Below are 23,491 nucleotides of genomic sequence, written 5' to 3'. Positions count from 1 at the left end.
TATACTGACCTGTGTGGAAGAGCGTACATTGCATCTGGTTTACCAGAAGGACAGCGAGACTGTTTAACTGCCCTAATGGTATGAGTGTTCCAAATTTCTTTGTATTCATTACGGTCCATCTGTAGCACACTTAAAAACACAAAACGCACCAAGCATATGTGCTCGTGACTGCCATTAAAGAGTTGCCTCTCTTTCAAGTCATTCAGAAGATCCATCCAGAACTGAGACCTGTGTAAATAAACCAACAATATCAACATCCCTTTTAGACGTTTAGGCCCGGTTTCACAGACAGACCTTAGAATAAGCCAGGATTAGGCCTTAGTTCACTTAGGGCATTTAAGTAGCTTTTATAAACACGTCCCAGAAAAAAAACATTACTGGTGTGCATCTTGTGACAAAACAATGGCACTGACATATTTTAAGATACGTCAGTGCAAGTTGCTCTCATTTAAAACAGCTCAAACATGCATTTTAGTCTAGGACAAGCCTTGTCTGTGAAGCTGGGCATCAATTTAATAGGCTATTTTCTAACGTGTAATTGCACATTAAATTCAAACTAAATTAAAATTCAGCAAGAAAAGATATTAAATAAAACGTACTCGGTTACCTAACGTAACCTCAGTTCTCTCTAGAAGAGGTTCTCTCGTATTGCGTAAGTTTCTTACGCTATGGGTAAAGTCATCTTTTCTCGAGATCTGAAGCCAAATTTTGTATTTATTGTCAACGCAGTGCAGCAGCCAGCAGACCATAGCAGGCTGCATAAGCGTGCTCATTGGCTGTCCTGCGGCAACTGCAGCAGCCTACCGGTGAGCCCTGCGTGATGTCACGCCCACGCTTCGCGCCCTCCACGCGTCATAGCCTGCCAGAATGGGTGTGGCTTAGCGTATATAAGGAAGGGCTCAACAGGCTGAACTCTGGTTTTCATTGACTGAAGCGAATAAGCTCGTGGCGCGAGCACGACAGGTTATGCAATACTCGTTCCCTCTTCTAGAGAGAACCGAGGTTACGTTAGGTAACCGAGTACGTTCTCTTATGAGAGGTTCTCTCGTATTGCGTAAGTTGCTTACGCTACGGGAACCCCTTGTCAACGCCGTGCGCGCCGAGCATCCACTGCATGAGTCCCAGGGAAAGCCCGGGGAACACAAAAAATGTGGGAAACAGACGGCCAGCAACGCGGGCCAGCACATGTAATAATCACTTCATAGGAATACAGAGCGGCTCCGCCGGTCTATGTATAAACGTGTGGAGAACAGGTGGCCAGCAACGCGGGCCGGCACAAGTACATAAGCACATCATAGGGAAATACAGAGCGGCTCCGCTGGTCTATGTATAGAGAATATCACCCCTTTGTGCAGCTCAACCAGAAGAGCTAGTAGTCACGTGAGAGTAGCCTGCACATGAACAACTGGGCAGAACATACACATCACCTAGACTGATAAAAGTTTAGCCTGCAAGACGGGAACTTACAGGTTATAAAACCTAACGAATGTAGAGGGGGAGGCCCAGCCTGCCACCATACAAATGTCGTGAATAGAAATCCCGCTGGACCAAGCCCACGACGAAGCCATGCCTCTAGTGGAATGGGCCCTGATGCCCATAGGGCACTGCAGGTCTTTGGACGCATAAGCTGCTGCGATAGCGTCCACTATCCATCTGGACAGGCTATGTTTCGAGGCGGCGAGACCCTTGGTGCGGCCACCAAATGAAACAAAGAGTTGCTCAGGCGGAGCGCGTGATGTAAACTCTCAGCGCCCTGACGGGGCATAGGAGGTTATCACTGCCCTCGCTATCGGATGCTGGCAGAGCCGATAGGGAGATGATCTGCACTGTAAAGAGAGTGCCAATAGCTTTGGGGACGTAACCATGAGGATAACTTTAGAGTCATTTGGTCCAAACTCAAGACATGCGGGGCTAACAGATGACAGAGCCATCAGAAAAACGGTTTTGAGCGAGAGGTACTTTAGGTCCACGGATTCTAACGGTTCAAAGGGATACACTTTCAGGGCCTCTAGGACCAAAGAAAGATCCCAAATCGGAACCGAAGGCAGCTGCGGGGATTCATCCTCCTGGCTCCTCTAAGGAAGCGGATGATGAGCTTGTTCCTTCCTATTGTTTGACTCCGCGAACGCTGCAATAGCCGCAACATACAATTTGAGCGTGGAAGGGGACCTGCCCTTGTCCAACAGCTCTTGAAGGAAGGAAAGCACCCACGAAACCCCACATGTGCGTGGGTCCAGGCTCTTTTTACCGCACCATTTGGAGAACACTGACCATTTAGATGCGTAGAGTCTTCTCGTAGAAGGAGCTCTAGGGCCCTATTTTAACGATCTGAAACGCAAGTGTCAAAGCGCAAAGCGCAAGTAACTGTGGGCGGGTCTTGGCGCTGTTGCTATTTTCCCGGCAGGATAAATGACTCTTGCGCCAGGCGCAAATCTAAAATGGGTTGGTCTGAAGTAGCTTCATTATTCATAGGTGTGGTTTGGGCGTAACGTGAAATAAACCAATCAGCTTGTTCTAAAGCGGATTCCTATCATAACGGCGGATTTGCCAGGTGCGCGCCAGGAGCGGTTCACAGCCAAGGAGAGCAACGCTCTCGTCAGGGACGTTGGGGATGGAGAAACCCAACCAAATTAACTTCGGTTAAAAAGGCGTATGATAATTTGGGTAAATGTGTAAGCTAGATGTATGCTTTTATAATAAATTGTCTATCTATCTATCTATCTATCTATCTATCTATCTATCTATCGTAATAATGTATGATTTGCAAAAATGAAAACTGCTGCTTCTGTGTAGATGAGAGAATCAAAGTGTATGCGTGTTGTGCACACGCTACATTGATTATGGCCAAGCATGCACCCTTAAAATAGCATATGAATAACATGCGCAACGCGCCACTGACTTTAAACTATTTTTTCCTGGTTAGTGGCGCAACTGTTTTCTAAACCTGCAAAATAGCATGAAGGAACGTTTGCGCCGGAACACGCCTCCTTTTTTGAAAAAGGAGAACCGCCCAGGGAGCGCAAGTTCATTCCTTAGTTTAGCGCCGTGCTTCTGTGGAGGGAAAAGCGCGCTTTGCGTGGGTGCAAAATAGGAATGATACATGCGTCGATGTACAAAGTCAATTGCGCTGGGTGCAAGATAGGGCCCCTAGACTGTGTGATCGTGTTCACGACACCTTCTGGCAAGGCAACGGGTATCCGTTGATTATCCACGCATGCAGAGACCAGCGCTCTGGATGGGAATGCCAAATCGATCCACCGGCTTGAGAGAGAAGATCTTTCCTCACCGGGATCGGCCATGGGGCTACGTGCGACGGCCTCACCAGCTCTGGGAACTAGGTTTGGTTCTCCCATCACGGGGCTATGAGGAGCACTGGGTGGCGCGTTTCCCTGATCCTCTTGATTACCTGTGATAACAGCGAGATCGGAGAGAAAACGTACAGCAGGTAGCTGGGCCAGGTTTGGGCAAGCGCGTCCTCGCTCTTCGAGAGGAACCTCGGGCAATGAGCGTTGTCTTTTGATGCAAAAAGGTTGACTTCCGCTTTGCCGAAAAGGCGCCACAGTGACGGGACTGTCTGAGGGTGCAGGGACCATTCTCCCGGGGGGATGTTGTCCCTGGACAGTATGTCTGGGCCGACATTCCTGTGGCCGGGTACATGCGCGGCTCTCAGCGAGCGCAATGAATGATGAGCCCACACGAGAAGGCGTTCTGTCAGTTTGCAGAGATTCCTGGATCTGACACCGACCCTGGTGCTTCACGTAGGACACCACGGACATGTTGTCCGTGTGGACTAGAACATGGTGGCCCCGTATGTGTTGGAGTAAACCCTTCAGCGCGTTCTCGACCGCTATCATCTCCAGACAGTTTATATGAAGGCATTTCTCCTGGTCTGACCACAGGCCAAAGACCGGTCTGCCCTCGAAGAGAGCACCCCAACCTAAGTTGGAGGCATCCGTCGAGATGACCTTTCGGTACGAGACAGCTCCCATCGTCACTCCTCGCTGGTACCAGTCGGCCGCTAACCAGGGCCCCAGGGCTGAAACGTCAAAAGCCCAAGCTCGGTGAGGCACTCGAGCGTTCAGCCAGCATTGCAGTGGGCGCATACGCAGTAAGCCCAGCTGAAGCACTGCTGCAGCTGACGCCATACAGCCCAGCATTCTCTGAAATGTTCTCAGAGGAGCGATGCTGCTCTTCTGGAAAGATGCGGCCAGGTGTCGAACACGGCTCACGTGCTGTGTCGACAAGGGGGCCGTCATAGCCACAGAGTCCAGCTCTATTCCCAGAAAAGAGACTGACTGACTGGGCAGTAATGAGCTCTTGGTCCAGTTGACCGTAAGACCCAGGCTTTCCAGATGGCTGAGAAGCACTGTTCTGTGAAATATAAGTTCTATCTCTGACTGTGCCAGAATCAGCCAATCGTCCAGATAGTTCAGAAACCTATTTGCATCATATGGCCTGCCAAAGGTGATGGTGTCAGACAATGGCCCTCCATTTATATCAGCAGAGTTTGAGCAGTTCCTCAAGAATAATGGAGTCCGCCATGTTCTATCACCACCCTATCATCCTGCGTCCAATGGTGAAGTTGAGTGAGCTGTGCAGACATTCAAGAATGCCTGGACTCGACTGGACGCACAGTCTGTGTCACCCCAGCAACGGCTTGCTCGGTTCCTGTTCACAAACAGAAACACTCCTCACACAGTCACTGAGCGCACTCCGGCTGAAATGTTTCTAAAGAGACAACTACGCACTCGCCTGTCATTATTGAAGCCGGACATGTCGGAAGTAGTGCTCAAGCATCAGCTACAGCAGAAAAAGGCTCATGACAAGCGAGCAAAGCCACTCCGGATGTTTAAACTGGGAGAGAGGGTGTTAGTTCGAGATTTCAGACATCCAAAGAAGCTGTGGATTCCAGGGACGATTCTGCAACAAAGAGGACCTCTGACCTATGAGGTACAAGTTGGTCATCGTCAAGTCAAGGTGCATGTGGATCACCTGCGGGCATCTAAAGCTTCATATTCACCAAGCAGAGTGGATGACGATAATTTCTTGGAGTACTCAGCAGGCTGTGAGGATCCAGCAGAAAGCACAGAGCCAGAAAATGTTGCTGTTGGTCCATCTCCGGATGTGCAACAAGAGCGCTGCTATCCAGAAAGGCAGCGTACAGCACCAACTAGATTGAATCTCTAAGTGTTCATGTAGAGATGAGTTATGAATACATTATTCATGTTCAAAGTTGTATATGTGGTATAAGTTTATCACTGCATATTATGTTTACGAGAATAGTGATAACAGTACAGTTATTTAGTCTTCTTATCATAGGTTCAAATCTAGGGGAAAGAAGTGTAGTAGTTTATAGTGTACGGTAATGATAGTATCAGTACTAGAGCAAATACAGTAAAAGAGATTGCGCACTCTTGCCTTGGGCTTATATGTATTGGACTGTGCTACGAAGTAAACGGCACTCACCTCGGCTCCGTCTCTGCGTGTGTTATTATTCCTCCACAAATACTACAACTCTGTCAGTTCAAATCTAGACTAAAAACACATCTCTTTGACCTAGCTGTAGCGTCTGGACCAATCAGACATACACAAATTATTCATTTATTTAATGAATAATCCAGCAAACTCACTCTCCCAAATAAGGCCTGTGAAATGTTCCCCAAATGAAGCTAACGCACTGGCAGGACAGTACACACACTCTTGTTACAGGACACACACTGAGACTGGGTTTACGACCGAAAAGAATGTCCTGAGAGCTGTGACTCTCATTTAAATTCTTGCAGAGGAAGAGAAATAAAAACCCTGTTAATCCTATATATATATTCTATATAACCACTTGATAAATGTGTAAACATGTATCTAATTTTCCCATCTCATGATTTTCCCTTTTATGTGGCGTTTGTATTCTTGTAAACTCAATTGGGTTAATGTTTCAGACTTTGCATATTATGGTTAACCAACATTATATGTGCGTCATGTTTGGTCTCTAAAAAATCCAATCTTCGTCTCCGATTTGTTAATTTACATTACGTTGCTAACTTTGTGATGCATTAGTATTATAAGAATTTTAAAGATTCTTTTCTTAAACACCCAATGAAAGTACATATTCAAATGCCCTGCTAGAACACAAAGGGTCGTAAAATTTCCCTCCAAAGGGAAATCTTCTCATTGGCTCTTGCACCTCCAGAGGTTGTGCCATCTTCACGCTTTAAAGTCACTGATCAGCTTTTAGCTCTCTCTTACTCTTTTTCTGAAATGCTGACGTAAAGATGATGCTGAACTAGAAGCCTCTAAGGACCCACCAAGCTTGTGCCAGGCTGCGGCCTTGTCTTTCCATTCACCAAAGATACTCTGACTACCACTGGTTCTCTCTCATCAAGACCACATCAGCAAAGATCAACTGGAGCCTCAACAAATTGCATCAGGACGGTTTAATTCAAATGGGCGAGACATGCAAGTATCAAACTTAGTCTCATTATTTGATACATTAAGTATCCTTACCCCTTTAAAGAAGGGTGTGTTAGAACTAAACTGATGGTTTGCTCAAGGCTGTTGATCTGCTGAACTTCAAACAATACTATAACTTCTTGCTTTCCTGTATTCTGCTTCAGCTCTTTTTCCCTTGGTAAACTGTATGCATGTATGTGTGTATGTTAGAGTAGTTTAAGTGTTTAGATAATAAAGTTAATAAAATCTTGTTTCTTGTTATCTTAGTTAATAAAATCTTGTTCATGTCACACGTAAAGTTGTCTGTGTCTCAAGCTCATAACTGGAGTCACTAATCATTTAGATTTTTGCTACTGCTCTTAGTAGTACTGTAAATTAAGAAAGACATTTCCCATGCCCCGGATATGTACATTTCTTAGAGTTAATAAACAATTAATCCTGAGTGTTCACGGGACAAATAGGTTAATTGATTGTAATATTAATTTACGACAGATTAATTAATTATATTAACTAATCCAAATATTCATAATCAATCATAACCAGTTATTATTGATTATTAATATTTCATAGAGCTAATTTGCTACATAGCATACACATAACACATTATAGACTTTTATAATTCAATGTTAGGCTGCATAGGTTAGGTCAGCCGGAACCGGGAACACTTCCCATAAATCCTGATGTACTTGTTACATCATAAGAAGAATGGTGTCTACGCTAATATTAGTGTCTCTTTTTATCCCGAGGTTTACCGCAGTGCGCCGTATACAGGCCATATCCAGATCTGATGCTGGACGCAACGACAACGCAGTCCTGAAGTGTCATCTAGTCTCTCCCCTGTGAAGGCCTCCCTCCCTTCCCTTTACCTCTATAAAACATTGTTGGGATAATTCTGGTTCATGTGGCTAGGCGGAAGCGATAAAAATTCTGTATTATAAATTTTAAGGCCAGACAAGTAGTTTTGTTGAGGGTTGGTTTGTAAAGAAGGACTACACGCCTGCACACATATATTTATATTCAAGCGCGCATACCTATAGACTAAACACGTAATACGCATATGCATGCCATCAGCGTTCTCAAAGGTTTGCGTTTTTTTCATCAAGTTTGCGCAGAAATTGTTTTATTGCTGTAAAAAATGTGGTCACGTGGACAAAGCAGAGGTCATAGAAAATACCTTAAAACAGATGTTACATCAATCTATGGACGAACTGATCTATAAATGAACATGCACCCCAGGAAACTGTGTGAATGATTTACTGTCTTGTGTACAGTGTTGTGAGTAATGCATTATAGAAGTAATTGTTAAGAAGTAATTTCATTGTTCAACCCCCCCCCCCCCCCCCCCGCAAAAACCCTGCAAGACCGCGAGACAAAAATGCCAGTAAGTTGTACTCAACAGTAAGTTGTCTGTTCGTGGTCAGTCAATAGCCACGTGTGTTGTCCAAGTTTGTAAATAAAGACTAAATGACTGCTTCTGATATATTTGTATAGCGATTTATTTCATTCATCTCCCTCTTGCTAGTGTACCTTTGTATTGTGTGACCATAGTCCAGTGAAGGCGTGTTTAGGGTGGGTTTTACAGGAGTGCCGCGAGGCATGATTTCAGCCTCTGTGCTCGCGCTGGCCAGTGGAAAAGCGGCTAATGGGTGAAGATGGTAGAAGAAGACTGTACATTCGCGAGATGGACGTATGCATTACTCTATTTGTTCTGTGTTTTCTTTCTAAGCAGTTAGGCTATGTTTAGGTGGTGTTTTTCATCATGTTTTCATCACGCAATCATGTTTTTGATGTGGTGGTGACGCGTTCATGTAACATGTAAGGGTGGCGCTGCCAATAAAGCACCTAAAAGCTGTCACAAAGAACCAGCAAAAGTAATGATTATGAATATGTCAAATATAGCAAGGAGACATTTTAATTGTTTATTAATAAACAAGTGTTTTTGTGACAATGTCGGCTGCAGAGATTAAGTTGACGATTCTGACTCGCGATCTTCACAGTAGTCAACGCGCATTTCATAGAAAATGCACATTTCAAAAGAATTACATAAGCAGAGAGCAGTCTGTTTTCTTTCATTTTGAATTGTTCTGTTTAAAAGTAGACATTTCAAGATTTCTATAGATATATTTCCCAGGTATGTGAGAGGCAAATAGGCTACCTTATATGCTGAGTTTTGGTTAATTTATGAGATGAGCTGCAGTTCACGCGCCGGCGCCTCCGTGTCCTGATTATCTATTTTCTGCTATATTCTTATTTATTAAATCCAGGCAATTGGTTGATGAAACATTGATTAAAATAAAGATGCAATTAATACAGAACGAAATTCACTTTAAAGAAAGGCTTTGTGCTTTCTGTTTGAGGTCTCTGTGAAAGTTTTAAAGCAGTCTTTTAGTGGCGCTTTCAGAACGGTCACGTTCTTAACGGAGAACTGTCACTTTGGTTTGCGCAGTGTAATTCACAGAATTACTAAAAAATATTTTGCCAACTAAAAGTTAAAGATTTTTTGTGTCACGCATACATGCATGTCTATTTCCCTCATATTAAAAAATAAAACGCATGTGTAGACTGATATTTTTCTAATGCCTGTCCTTTATTAAAGGAGTAGCCTATGGATATATAAACAGACGTTTCAATATGTTGGTATTAAATGCATTTTCTGAGAATTTATATTTAAAGTTTTTACTGCAAATGCCACGTCCATAACGCTGGAATTGCCCAATTTTAAAGAATTTATCCTCAACTAGTTTTGTGGTGTAGGTCTACGTATTTTATAATAATAACTTAATAATACTAATAGTAATTTAAAGATGTGATAGCACTGGATCAGGGGTGCGTTTCCCGATAGCATCGTTAGCCAACTATGGTCGCAAGTTCCGTCGTTATCAGCATAGTTCAACGATTTGGTGTTTCCCGAAACCATCGTTCCAACGAACGTTCGCAAACAGCATCGCAAACTTGTGTGGTTGGAACAACAGCTCTCGAGCTGTGGTTAGAAGCATAGTTTCTAGTTTACATGAGATGTAGACTGAATAAATCCTTATCTTTAGCAAAATAAGCAAGCTGACATTCAGTACAACCCGTGTTATTTATTTAGAATACATAAAAATGTAATTTACGTCTTTTAGTTTGTCAAGAGATTTAAAGCACCGTTTTTGAAGACTGCGCATGTGCGAACGTGCTCTTCTATGTAAGAACGAGACAAATATTGAGTCTGGTAATAAAGCAGGTCTTCAGATGCCATGTCTGTAACTTATATGACAAAATCTAGCGTTAATTCGATATCAAACAGATTAATTAAAATAAGTTATTAGTCCACCACGTGCGAGACGTCATAAACCAAAGTTGTTGAATGATACTTTGTGACATACGGTTTCGGGAAACAGTCGTGACTAGCTAGTTGATTTCTCCAACGATGCATCGTACTATGGTAGTTAAGCAGCGAGCTATATAGTTGTACGGGAAACACACCCCAGGACGGGAAGGATAACTCTGGGAGTTGTAAGTGTGGCGCGATTCTGCCTTCTCACACCGTGACACAGGTTCGTGGATCTGAGTGTCGCGATTTCAGTTTCATATCGCATATCGTTACATATGCAATTAGGCTAATTCAAGTGTTTTCATGCAAAGAATAAAATTGGCATTACAATGATTGTTGTTAGATTTTTAATTATATTATCCAAAGGTACATCAGCTGGCAAACCATTAAAGGCTTAATAGTCTATTTAAAGGGAATGATTGTGGTGGGTAGTTTGCTCAAACTATGGCAGCGATACAGTGAATAGTTGTTTCTAAAAGACGGCACTGTCTGCGGAGCGCTTTCAAAGGCCAGTGAAAGCATACTGTCAGTTAAGTCCTATTCAGACGCTAATATTGTTTCTCATGGGCTCGTCCGGTATTTTAAACATTTACAGGGGTAAGTCGGTGATTTTATTGCCGTCCGAATCCATAATGTTAGTGTTTTTTCTCACCCAACCCGCGTAAAAATCCCTGGCCAAATTAGCCTACCTACTGTTTTTTGACAAACAGGTCGTGTAGTAATTTGATTGCCGCCTGAATCCACATCTCTGAGTTTACAAGAAGGGATTCAAAATTCACTGTTTAAATCCTTTTTGATCACTGCTGAGCACTGTACGTAAGATGTACACTTTTATTACTGAAATTCTGGAAAGTATTTACAAGAACAATATTCCATCGCAGCTCCACCTCAGCGAAGAAAGCACATTCAATTTTTAAATGGTTATTATGGCAGCAATATATGATATACAGTTTTAAAATATGTAGGCTAGGCTATTATAGTTTGGATTATTTTTTATTATATCCCTTGAGTCCTAATAAATGCAATTTCAACTATTTCTGAAGTGCTTCTTTTATAAAGAACACCGCTTTCTCACATAACGCAGTGAAGCAGCCCCTGCATGAGAGAATAATTGATTCTCGAGCCATTGATATTAACCAATTCAGCACCATCGCCACGGGCAGCGTCGCATGTAAGAAGGTATATCGTAAGCAGCTTCCTAAGGTATGGTTCGGGGAACACGCCAAGAAATGGTATACCTTTAGTGTCTTCGTAGCGTGCTAAGAGACAACGTTATTGGGAAACACAGCCCTAGTCATTTTAGAATGTTAAGTTCTACTTCTGTAGTTATTTTGGTGAAAGTAACTCAAAAGTAATACAGGAGTAATGTAACGCATTAAAATTCTGAGACAGTAATATTGTAAGGTAAAGAATTATTTTTAAATAACAGTAACAAGTAATCTATAATGTATTACAGTTTGGAAGTAACTTGCACAACACTGCTTGTATACTATTATGTCTTTGGTACTACAGTATGTATTTTATTATACAACCAATGGTTAATGTAACCCCACCTAAACAATTAACGCTGAGTGTTCATGGGACGAACAGGTGGGTTGATTGTAATATTAATTTTACTACATTAAGTTAATTCAATTTGCTGATCCAAATATTCATAATCAATTATAACAAGTTAGGATTGATTATTAATATTTCTTTCGACCTAATTTGCTACATAATTGGTGGAGGATGCGGGCAATCGTTTAAAATATTGAATGCAAGCAGACAGTAATCAATCATGTGTTGTAGTAAAGTTTTTATTAACATTGAATACATGCACGTACAAGTTTCTGATAACGAATGGCAAGTCAAGTCAAGTCAAGTCATCTTCATTTATATAGCGCTTTTAACAATGTAGATTGTTTCAAAGCAGCTTTACAAAGATAAGCGTATAATTTAAGGTAACAGAGATTGTTTTGGCTTTATAGCAGAGTTATTTTCCATCTAAAGTTAGTTTTGATTGATTTGCTTCCGTCGCAACGATCATTTGTTATTAAATTAGGGGCCGCTAAGACGACACCATTCCCTCTACACAGACTTTAAACGCGAACCTGTGAGAAACGCTGATGGCGTTCCCATGCGCATTTAGAATGGGTTCTATAGTTATGTGCGTTTGAAAATACGCAGGTTTGGAATTCCCTACAAGCCAAGCCTAAACAAAGTACTTGTCTTTCCTTATAAACTTTGATAAAGAATTTTGTTTTATTTTGTTGCTTTGGGGTAGGAACGTGAAACCAATTTTCCCGACAACGCCTTATCTGTATAGTGGTAGAGGGGTCCTCCATAGGGAGAGACTAGTCCAGGCGAAGGTCCTTCGTCAGATCTGGATACGGCCTGGATCCGGCAGGCTGCAGGAAAACCTCGGGATAAACACAGACACTAAAATTAGCGTAGATGCCATTCTTCTCATGATGTAACGAGTACATCAGGATTTATGGGAAGTGTTCCCGGTTCCGGCTGACCTAATCTATGCAGCCTAACATTCAATTATAGAAGTCTATAATGTATTATGTGAATGCTAGGTCAAAGAGATGTGTCTTTAATCTGGCTTTGAACTGGCAGAGTGTGTCTGCTTGCCGGACAATGGTAGGAAGACTGCTCCAGAGTTTTGGTGCTAAATAGGAAAAGGATCTACCGCCAGCAGTCGATTTTGATATTCTAGGTATTAGTAACTGGCCGGAATTTTGAGATTGCAATAGACGTGACGGACTATAATGCGTTAAGAGCTCGCTCAAGTACTGCGGAGCTAAACCATTTAGTGCTTTGTATGTGATCAGCAATATTTTAAAATTTATGCGATGTTTAATAGGGAGCCAATGCAGTTTTGAAAGAACTGGGCTAATATGGTCATACTTCCTGGTTCTAGTAAGAACTCGAGCTGCTGCGTTTTGAACCAACTGTAGTTTGTTTATTAAGCGTGCAGGGCAACCACCCAGTAGAGCATTACAATAATCTAGCCTTGAGGTCATGAACGCATGAACTAATTGTTCCGCATTTGTCAATGAGAGCATATGGCGTAATTTAGATATATTTTTAAGATGGAAAAATGCAGTTTTACAGATACTAGACACGTGACTTTCAAATGAAAGATTGGTATCAAAGAGCACACCCAGGTTCCTAACCGACGACGAAGACTTAACAGAGCAGCCATCGAGTGTTAGACAGTATTCTAGGTTATTACGTGAGGAAGTTTTTTGTCCAACAATTAGAAACTGTTTTTTCAGAATTTAGAAGTAGGAAATTACGAGTCATCCAATTTTTTTATATCAGCTATGCATTCCGTTAATTTTGTGAATTGGTAAGTTTCGTTAGGTTTTGAAGAAATATACAGCTGAGCATCGTCAGCATAACAGTGAAAGCTAATTCCATGTTTCCTAATGATATCTCCTAATGGTAGCATGTACAGAGTGAACAGCAGCGGTCCTAGTACTGAGCCTTGTGGTACGCCATACTGAACTTGTGATCGATGAGACATCTCATCATTTACTAATACAAACTGATAACGGTCAGATAAGTATGATTTAAACCATGCTAGTGCATTTCCCGTAATGCCAACATAATGTTCTAATCTATTTAAAAGAACGTTGTGGTCAATGGTGTCAAATGCAGCACTAAGATCGAGTAACACTAATAGAGAGATACAACCACGATCGGATGATAAGAGCAAATAATTTGTGACTCTAACGAGAGCTGTCTCGGTACTATGGTACGGTCTAAATCCGGACTGGAAATCTTCGTAGATATCATTTCTTTCAAGAAAGGAACACAGTTGTGAGGATACTGCCTTTTCTAATATCTTTGACAGAAAAGGTAGATTCGAGATCGGCCTGTAATTGACTAATTCTGTTGGATCAAGTTGCGTTTTTTTAACAAGCGGTTTAATCATAGCCAGCTTAAAGGTTTTTGGTACGTATCCTAGAGACAAAGATGAATTAATGATATTAAGAAGAGGATCTATGACCTTAGGAAGCATCTCTTTCAGTAGCTTTGTCGGTATAGGGTCTAACATACATGTTGTCGATTTAGATGATTTAACGAGTTTAGTAAATTCTTCCTCTCCTATAGCAACGAATGAATCACATTTTTCCTCAGGGAGACTACAATGCACTGCCTGATGCGATACTGTAGTAGACGGTTGCATAGTTATAATCTTCTCCCTGATATTATCAATCTTATAAGTGAAGAAGTTCATAAAATCATTACTGCTGTGTTGCTTGGAAACTTCTGGGTTTGAAGCTTTATTTTTCGTTAGTTTAGCCAACGTTTCAAATAAATACCTAGGATTATGTTTATTTTCTTCTAATAGGGTTGAAAAATAAGCAGATCTAGCAGCTTTTAAAGCCTCTCTGTAAGTAATTGAGCTCTCCTTCCATGAAATGCGAAATACCTCTAGTTTTGTTTTCTTCCAGTTGCGCTCCATTTTTCTGTCTCTCTTAAGGGCCCGAGTGTGCTCATTGTACCACGGCGTTGGACTATTTTCTTTAATCTTCTTTAAGCGCAACGGAGCAACTGTGTCTAAAGTGCTGGAAAAGAGAGAGTTAAACGTTTCTGTTGTAATATCGAGTTCTTCTAAGCTATCTGGGATGCTGAGATGATGAAACTGATCAGGAAGATTATTAATAAAGCAATCTTTAGTAGCAGAAGTGATAGGTCTCACATATTTGAAACACAGAGTCGGCTTTGCAGCCTTGGCTAAATGCAAATTACACGAGACTAGGTAATGATCTGAGATGTCATCGCTCTGCTGCAGAATTTCAACGGCATCAACATCTATTCCATGTGATAATATTAGATCTAGAGTATGATTACGACGATGAGTAGGTCCTGACACGTGTTGTCTAACTCCAATTGAATTTACAATGTCTTTAAATGCCAATCCCAATGCATCTTTTTCATTATCGATGTGTATATTAAAATCACCAACAATTAGTACTTTATCTGCAGTCAATATTAATTCTGATAGAAAGTCCGCAAATTCTTTGATAAAGTCTGTATGGTGCCCTGGTGGCCTGTATACAGTAGCCAGCACAAATCTCAAACGTGATTTATCGTTTACACTATATATTTTTACATTAAGCACCAATGCTTCAAAAGAATTATATTTAAAACTTGATTTCTTAGTGGTTTTGAAATTATTACTATAAATTACAGCAACACCACCCCCTTTGCGTTTCAGACGAGGCTCATGTTTATAACAGTAATCTTGCGGGGTTGATTCATTTAAAGTAATGTAATCGTTTGGTTTTAGCCAGGTTTCTGTCAAACACAGCACATCTAGGTTATTATCTGAAATCATATCATTAACAACGAGTGCTTTTGAAGTAAGCGATCGAATATTCAGCAACCCAAGCTTTAGCATTTGCTCATCTGTATTATAGCTGTTTTTTATTTGTTGAACATCAATTAAATTTTTAACCTTAGATGGGTTTAAACGTTTTTTGGATTTCCAAGTTCGGGGAACAGACACAGTCTCTATATGATGATAGCTAGGTGAAAGAGGCTCTATGTGATGTGATGTGAGGCTCTATGTGATTTTCAACAGGTCAGGTTTGCCCCAAAATCTTTTCCAATTGTCTATGAATTCTATATTATTAAGCGGACACCACTTGTGTCCTAACTATCTCATCACTCCTGCGAACAGGAAGGGGGCCAGAGCAAATTACAGTCCTTGACATCGTACTTGCAAGTTCACACACCTCTTTAATATTAATTTTGGTGATCTCCGACTGGCGGAGTCGAACATCATTAGTGCCGACATGAATAATGATCTTAGAGAATTTACGATTAGCATTAGCCAGCACTTTTAAATTTGCTTTGATGTCAGGCGCTCTGGCTCCCGGCAAACATGTGACTATGGTGGTTGGTGTCTCTATTTTCATGTTCCGTGTAATAGAATCGCCAATAACTAGGGCACAATCATTCTCAGTGGGTGTTTCACTGAGCGGGGCAAATCGATTTGTTATGGTAATCGGAACGGAAGAGTGGTTTTTAGATCTGCGACTAGAGCGATCCCTCACTGTCACCCATTTGCCCGGCTGCACAGGCTCTACTTCAGCCAGAACCGACTCATGTAAAGTGTTCACTATGCTATGCGCATCCAAAACATCTAAAGCACTAGCACTCTTACTATCCTCAATTAAAGTTTGGATGCGTGTTTCTAATTCTGAAATCTTCTCTGTCAACCTAACTGTCTCCTTACATTTATCACATATAAATCCTATATTGCTGATAGAGAAGTCTATGCTAAACATGTGACATGAAGTGCAGGTGACAATAACAGGACAAGACATTACTCACCGTGTTTGTTGAGTGATTCTTACTCACCTGAGCTTTTATGAACTCAAAGGCGCGGACGCGCGAGAGAAAAATAAATAAATAAAAATAGCTGAGCGCACGGGTGGCGCGTTAACAGGCTAGCGAATTACTAGCGTTTTGTGCTAGTAGTACTAATAACAGAAGCTAGCGATGTCAGATTAATCTGAGATGTTGGGTAAAATGTAGTAGTATAAACAACTAGAAATGGTAGTAAATGATGGTTCAAAACAAAGAAATAAAAGGCTAAGACGGAGCTTACAGCACCGAAGCAAACAAACACACTCACAGCAGGCAGCGAGGCAGACAGGAGCAATCGATCAGCGGCAGAAAGTTTCTCAATGCTATAATGCATGTTTAAATCGTACAATAAGAAACTCCTAATATTAGCGAAGAAATCCTAATTTCAGTTCTAAATCGAGCATAAGCCTTCTCTGACGAAGATTAGCAGCACGTATAAATGGTACCAGAACAAATTAATCTGATTGTGGGTAAAGAAATCCCCATTTTCAGCATTTTTGAAGGTGATCTGAGCGATGCTCCTCAGTCACCAATTAAGGCCTTATTATTCGTTATGTCATAGTATTCATATTAAACCTGCTGAACCACTCATATGAAACAATTGCATCAAATTAGTGGTGTAAATTCTAGCCTAGCTAACTAGTAATTCGCCATTGTCTGTGAAGTGAATGTGCTGTTTTGATTTGTGAAAGAGTTGCATGCAACATCATGACTGACTGCGCTGAAGACTCAATGCATGCTTTCAGCACAACCCAAGCGCTACTCCGTTCGAGTTGTGTTGTTGGTTGGCATTGCTCTCTTAACAACACATGACACCGGGAAATGCGAGCAGGCACTTCTGATAATCTGGAAAACAACACCAACTTCACAGACCCTTGTGTAAACAAGTGATTGCGTGTAGCCAAAGCTAGCTCCCTAGCAACCTACATGCATACAAGTTAAAGCCCTTTATCTCAACTGATAGCTGTTAGCGCCTGGCTAAAACTTAGCCACGCGTGAGCATAAAGTGTAACCTTTAAACCAAAGACTATAGACTTGAGACGAATGGATAGTGATTTGAACTAGTGATGGCAGAGACAAAGCTCCTCTAGGCTTTGAATCAAAGGAATCAACTGCGTCACAAATGATTAATTGTTTTGAAGCTGGTGACCCCTGCTGGTCAGAACAGTGTAAGTGTAGCGAAAACTCAACTCAATGCAACACCTTTTACAAACCAATCGCAAAGGTTTTATCAAAGGTGTAATCAAGGAATGGCAATCCACGAACCTTCTGATACCTTTTAATATGAGGTGTCTTTCAAGGCATGATATCTTAGAAACCTGTAGGGCTCATTTTATGAAAGCTTGGTCAACCAGACCAATAAGAGACTTAAATACACCTCTTCCCTTTATCAAATGTGTCATTAAATGTGTACAAATCTATAAAGTGATACAAGATCACATACAAATCAGATATACACTGGTTCATGAGACCTAGAGATGAACCATTGAAATTTCAAATAATTTCGAAACAGCTATGACACGTAATGAAGCCCCGTTTACTGAAATCACGTGACTTTAGCAGTTTGATACACACTACGAATCACTGATTTGAGACAAATGATTCACACTGGTTCCAGAGCTTCACGAAGCATGTCAACCAAACAGTCCAACCAACTGCAAATGGACCCCACAAGAAAGATGTACACTGCTGAACTTCACATCAGCCGTGTAAGCTTCCCCAGCCCTGCACAAAGGGGGGAGGAACCAAACCCTCGGCTTAAAACTTCCGCCAGCTTCCTGAGAGCCTCTGCAGCCGCAGGAGGAAAAGGATTAATTCAGACAAACCCTGAAACGGCACATGAAGTGACACTCATAGACCTCAAGCGAATGGTCATAAACATCCCTGCATTCACACCTGAGCTTGCAGGAGACCACAACGTCCTTTGTCTTTGAAACGTTGATAGACAGATAGAGGTTTTCACACCACGCAATAAAATCATCAGCTTCAGGGTCATGCCCATCCTCATCATTATCATTATTCAAAAGGCTCACTATATCAGTGTCATGCAGTGTCATCTGCATATTTCACACAGTGCCTATTCTCATACTTACTCCTACAGTCATTTGTATATAAAATAAAAAGCAATGGTGAAAGAACACAGCCCTGGGGAGAGCCTGTGGAGGTAAGGGCTTTTGATGATAAAACACCATTAACCCTACACAGCAAAATATCCAGTGTAGTTTAGAGTTGTTTTTATGGTGTTAATTTATCAGAGTTAAAAAGTGTTGATTTGAATGGCATCAACACTTGCAGAGTAAATCAGTGGTCAGAGTCAGCGTCATTACAGTGAGTTGACATAATTTACACTGGTGATGAGTTAATCCAATTTCCGGTCCTTGCACTTTATTTCCTTTTTGATTAATGGCGGATGACCACGAGGAGAGGAGTGTTCAAACAGGTATAATAGTTTATAACCAGCTAATTTTTGTTTACCAATTTTCATGTTTAGTTTACATTTCTCACCATTCAGAATAATATTTTTCAACATTGCCTGAGTGCTAACATTATTTCCTTTCAGATAACATGACAGACCACCGATTGGATCTCGAGGCCATTTTGATAGTTCGCTGGCAAACCGAGGTAAGAGTTGCATAGTTTATGTTAGTTAGCTGTTTTAAGCTTAAGTTTTGTTATATTTTAGAGTCAGGGATAGATAACAGGGTTATTTCTGTGATTTGTTTAACGTAACTGTTAAATTCACGCAAATGTACGTAGCATCCACATTCCCCTTCTTGGGGATCACGTTATTTGTGCTGCCAAATAAGGCACTGTAATGCATTTTTATCTCCAGTATTATAGTATAACTGTGCATATAACTGTGCCACAAATAATCTCTGACTGACGCGCAAACCTTTATTTATTTATTTTTTTACGTTGACCTTGAACACTCAGCTTCGAATGTTATAGGAAGTAACTTAACATTATAGCTATATACTATACTAAGTATAGGGATTACTCTTGTCTGCAAGATAAAAGGCAACGGTAAATTATCAGATAATCAAGCAAGAAGCATTTTGCTCAAGAATCTCCAGCATATGACTGTTTGCTCTTCATGTGAGACGTGTTTGACGTGCACGCTTCGTCTGCAATCATATACAATTACATGATAGTAGATACGAATGAATTTGCCGTGAATTCACTTTAATGTAACATTTGTGGGGTGACAAATGGAGCTTCTTACAAAAGCGGCTCGCTTGAACTGCTTTAATATTAACAACGTCATAATCTGCATCTTTCTTGACCAACAGAAGAAAATATTTCTGCTGGTTTGTCTGAGGTTAAGTCTATAATAACACTTGAGACATACTTTCAAGGATTCCAGTGCAATAATCCTGGGGACAACATAATTTTGGTCAGATACACATTCACCTTTAGCAGATGCTAATACAACAAGGGATTCATCATGGGGCGGCAATAACATGAGAAGTGCTAATAATGCAAACATTGTCTAAAATAGTCCAGGCTACAACATTAGCAGGATACAATTAAGTGCTCACTTATGAGTTTTTAGCAGTTTATTGAATATTGTCACAGATTTGTTTGGGTTAATATCCAAAACAGAGAACTGAAGTTTTTGAGATCCAGTGATGAAAAGGTGACAAAAGGATCTGGTTAACAGTGTAAACTGCAGCTAAATATAGCAGAATGAGAACTTACAAGGGTGTATCCTTATTTTTACTATTTTATTTTAAAGTGTTAGTTCACCCAAAAATGAAAATGTCAGTAATTACTCACCCTCATGTCATTCCAAACCCGTAAGACCTTCGTTAATCTTCAGAACACAAATTAAGACATTTTTGATTAAATCCAAGAGCTTTCTGAACCATCCATGGGCAGCAACGTAATAACCACCATCAAGGCCAAGAAAGGTAGTAAATGCATCGTTAAAATAGTCGCTATCCACATAGTAAAGGACAGCGCAGCACTAGGCCTTGAAGTTGCAATGATGTTGCTGCCTATGAATGGTTCAGAAAGCTCTGATTTCATCAAGATATCTCAATCTGTCTTTCCGAAGATGAATGGAGGTGTTATGGGTTTAGAAGTAATGAGGATGATTAATGACATAATTTTTAATTTTGTTAAACTAACCCTTTTTGATTTGTGATGGAAAATTCTTGCTTCAGAAGTAAAAAAACATTTAGACAAAGCCGTGTTTGATTGAATGCCTTTAGAGAAAACATTAAAATGATGTTTTGCTTTTCTCTGTCAAGAGTTTTCATCCACAAGATCTTCAACCCCCAGCACATGCAATGACACTCTTTCACACTCTTCAACTGACCATGAGGAGACCAAGAGAGCAGTGCAAAATCAAACAGCAATGGTCAGCAACAGTTTTAACATAGACGCTGTAAAGGCAAAACGGGTATGTATGCATTGTCCATATAATAATTATTTCACCATTTTAGTAGTCTTCATGTGTTCATCTGTATAGTGGTCATGTTTAAAGTCGGCATGAAACGGAAGTTGAGATTGTCATTTTTTCCTTATTGTGACGTATATCCGAGTGAAACGGCTTCTGAAATTAGAAAAAAATGTAGGGCGGGGCTTGATTTCGTCCTTCGGGAATTGATTGGATCGTTGGAGGTTGGGCGTTGCAAACAAAATGGAGGCAGATTTGAATGCCAGTTTACATTCAGTTGTGGAGGATTTCTCCCCACAGTTAAGGCCATTGCACACTGAGTCCGAAATTTTCGTATGCGTTTTTTCGTGTTCGTCAGCCTCAAAATTCGTCACGCACAGAAACCTTGCACACTGAGTCCGATGCGTATTTATTAAACCTTTGCGTAAAAAAACGCAAAAAATACTAAATGGATTCGTCAAGCAGTGAGGATGGTTTTGTTGCCCTCTTTCTTCTTAAATAGAAAAAGAAAGAGGAAATATTGGGTCCATCCAATCCTGAGATTGCGCCGAGAGGAAGCAGAGTTTATTTCACCTCCTTATCAAGGAGTTGCGAAATTATCCCGAGCGATTCAAAATACATCAGAATGTCAGTGGAACAGTTTGATGCTTTGCTAGCGATACTGGAGCCACATATTAAAAAGAAGACCACCAATTTCCGTGAACTAATCGATCCTGAACAGAGACAGGCAGTATGGACACACACACGCGCTGGGCAGACAGAACAGCTGGATTTTGTCGTTCGCTTGTACGGTACATGGCTCTGAATTGTCAAAAAACCCCTCTCAAAATACTGGCTGTGGATGCGAAAAACGCAGAAAATCGAACCCGATCCGAATTTTTTTATTACGAAAGTTTCGTAGACGTGTGCAAGCGTGATTGACATAACGTGAGGTCGATTTTTTTTTTTAACGTGCGAAAATTTCGGACGCGAATTTCGGAGTGTGCAATGGCCTTTACCCTCCCATGAAGGATTTTTTTATTTTATTTTATTATTCCCGTGAACCAAGATGAGTCAAGTCATCATCCTTATTAGACATTCTCTGTTATCAGTCAAGTTCACCCTCGAGAGCATCTCGATAGCGGCACCCTCATCAGCTCTAGCCGCACCCTCATCAGCTCTGGCCGCACCCTTTCGCCATGGCACGTGACCGAAAGAGAAGAGAGGTCGTTTCGAGGGGGGAGGGAAGGGTAATGTATTTGATTAAAGATTATAAGGGTACATTAATTTTAAAAAAATAATGAAGTGCACAGATAAATCATTTATAATAAACACTACAATATTACATATAAAAAGAAGATTTGTCAAATTTGATTTCATGTCGACTTTAATCAATATGATGTCCAAGATGCACTGGGAAAAAAAAATCTGGTGGTGAGGAAGTGCTTGACGAATACCAGACAACAAAAACTTTAAAGCATCGCACCAGATGTCAGCTTGTTAATATTGTTGATTGTCACATGACAGAGATACATGGGTAAGACTTCAATGCACAGATTCAAGAAATACACACAGATGTGTCAATTGATGTAGACAACAAAGTTAAGTTACCATTAGCCATATATATTTTTTTATATTGCAGGAGGATCCCCACCCGCAAACAGCGGGAAACTTATGCTTTGGCCATTATTTCTCTCTTTCCTAGCCTGAGAGACCCGTTTTCAACAAAGGGCTATGTAAGAATCTTTTGTATAGGTGTATTTGAAAGGCAATCATGTTTGACATGAAGTTATATGCTCCTTTTTTTGTGACATGTAATAACAGTTTCTATTATCTATTTATGTAATGTAATGACTATTCAGATTTTGCAAAAAGTGTTCTCATCTTTTTCACAGGAGCATTTCTACGATCCGGAAAAGGTAACAGGGTTCATCTCCTGGTGCCTTAACTTGTTCGAGGAAGATCCCAAAACGTGTTTGCTTGGAGTCGCTGTCCCATTTCACTCATCTGTCCTGCTGCTGTTGCATCTCCTGCCGCCGCCTCCAGGGAGGAAGACAACTAAGATCAGTCCAACAGAGGCTATTGATAGACTTGTGCATTTCCATAAGGTAAAACTCACATTACTGTTGCAAAGTCATTGTGAATATTTAAATAAAGATTTGGGTTATAAACCCTAAAATGCAGTGGTTTTCATTCATGGTCATTGGGACTGAACCCTCTGCACATTTTGTCTCTCTGACCTGACACACTTAAGGATAGTTTACTCAAAAATTTCACCCTCGCTTTGTACTGCTGAACACAAAGGAAGGTATTTTAAAGAAAGTTTGTAAACGGGCCACTTTGGGCAGCCATTGACTCTATTAGTATTTTCTTTCCTACTATGGAAGTCAATGGCTTCCCAAAGCGGCCTGTTTATACAGGTTTGGTACAACCTAAGTGTGTGTAAATGACAGGATTTTCATTTTTGGGTGAACTAACCCTTTATTTTAGTTAATGGAGCTCTTACATAATGAGGTGAAGATCTAAAACAGGTTTGTTGAATAAGGGATTCCTTTTTATGACATTATCCTTTCACTGTAATACACAAAGCATGATACCAACTGGTTTTGTCAGGCACATATTGGGTTAAGGTTTGTCATATAGTTTTTTATTTTTTTTTTTTATTGATTTTTATTATCATTTTTTTTTTGAATATGATCAAGTTAAGAGCACCAGGTTTAATGCATTAATCATTTCACCTTATAATTTTTTTTTTTCTTGTTTAATATTTTTTTTTTTCAGTCCTGCACCAGTATTGAAGGCCATCTCAGTGTGAGGGAGGGCCACCAACCATTTCTACTTGGATCAGGAAGGATCAAAGGGCAGGATCAACCACTTTTAAGTCTTTTATGACAACTTCTTGAGTGCCTTTGAACTTTTGAAAGTTCACTATTTCTTCAACTTGTCCTACGCGGAAGCCCTGGTCAACTTTACCTTCC

At 40.7% G+C, this 23,491-nt stretch overlaps 1 pseudogene across 1 annotated transcript; it reads left to right on the top strand.

Moving 5' to 3' along the window:
* Window positions 1-18,535: 18,535 nt before the first annotated feature.
* LOC308686299 lies at window positions 18,536-23,394 on the top strand (annotated as a pseudogene). The gene is made up of 7 exons: window positions 18,536-18,572; window positions 20,386-20,537; window positions 21,922-22,050; window positions 22,156-22,249; window positions 22,409-22,432; window positions 22,560-22,621; window positions 23,295-23,394. The product of its transcript is annotated as an uncharacterized misc_RNA (transcript).
* Window positions 23,395-23,491: the final 97 nt, after the last annotated feature.

Source organism: Scardinius erythrophthalmus (genome assembly GCF_964197995.2).
Source record: "Scardinius erythrophthalmus genome assembly, contig: HAP1_SCAFFOLD_103, whole genome shotgun sequence".
NCBI lineage: Eukaryota > Metazoa > Chordata > Actinopteri > Cypriniformes > Leuciscidae > Scardinius > Scardinius erythrophthalmus.
Note: the sequence above shows the minus strand (reverse complement) of the source record. Positions and strands in the feature narration are given on the sequence as shown.